This window comes from Arachis hypogaea, chromosome 17, assembly GCF_003086295.3.
Source record: "Arachis hypogaea cultivar Tifrunner chromosome 17, arahy.Tifrunner.gnm2.J5K5, whole genome shotgun sequence".
Lineage (NCBI taxonomy): Eukaryota > Viridiplantae > Streptophyta > Magnoliopsida > Fabales > Fabaceae > Arachis > Arachis hypogaea.
The window spans coordinates 51,737,826-51,739,166 of NC_092052.1; positions in this window are offsets into that span (position 1 = coordinate 51,737,826).

Below are 1,341 nucleotides of genomic sequence, written 5' to 3' on the forward strand. Positions count from 1 at the left end.
CAAGCATACTAGATGAACTAGTTAGCCATTCTACTGCATTTCTTAGTTTCCAGTTCTATCACTTGTGAAAGAGAAAAAGAAATTATCACACATGGTTAATCTAATACATTGGCAAGGTACTAAGTTTGGTGTTCACACACCAAAGTAAGTTCAAGAGCCCACAAATAAGTCTTGCAGATTAGCTGAATACCTAAAGGAGTTGAAAAGCAAGCAACATTCGAGGAGTATGCAGGAAAATAGCCAACAAATCAGGGAACATCTGCATTATGACTTACAAGGAACAAACAGAAGGAAGAATGAAAAGCTGCAACCCAACAGGTTGTATTTATACTTGATCCTTGTTGTTGTGTAATGATTTAATTCAGAGAGTCCTTTATGTCTGGCTGGAATGATCATGTAGTTGCAAGTGGAAGTACATGTTGAAGAAAGCTATCTGCTTAAGTTTTGCTTGAAAACTATCTGCATAATAATTGTCATCATCCATCAACTTGAATACTTTGTTTTGTTTTCCCTTGCTGTTTGAATAAAAGAGAGATGTTTGATTTAGAAAAGTAACTGTTCAATGTTGCAGAAGTGAGAATAAAAGTTAGTGGTGGTATATGTGTTTGATTTAATTGATAGCTCATAGAATAAATGTTGCAAAATGACTTGTTACTTAAAGCCTAAGCTAGTTTGCTGCTGTGACCTCTCAATTATTGAAAGTCCCTTGAAAATAAATCAAAACAGAGAAAAGAGAAAGAAGAAAAAGCCAAAGAAAGTGGCAAAGAAACAAACAATAAGGCTAGACACCAATAGCTTGGACCCTAGGACATATGCCTGTGGTGTTTGTGTACTAGGATCTGCTTGGACAAGTAAGTTCTAAGGAGTATTTTAAAACTTGGCAACTTAGATCAACTGATTTGGGATTGCCAACTGAAAGTCCACAATAAAGAGCAACCTAGCTACAAAACATTTAGTGATCCAAAGAGATGCTGGGCATCAATGGTCCTAGGAGGAAAAAGTGAGCCATGTGTCTGTGGTGAAGAAATGTTGAGTAAAATAAGGCCAAAGGTCACTGCAACATTTGACACCAAGTCTTCAATAAGAAATAAGCTCTGTAATGCAAAAGAAAGAGGAAAATCTAACAAGGGAATGAACAAAAAGTGAGGATTCATGGCAGCAATCTTAGTGAACTCTTAAAGGAACATAGTTTGTTTTGACAGCAAGTAATAAATGAGCTACTTTTGATCTGCATAAAGCCCCATAGACCAAGTTCAACTATCTGCCTAATAAGAACATATACACTTATCTATTTCATTCTATCTTCTCTTATGTTTGATGCTTGCTTGGGGACAAGCAAGT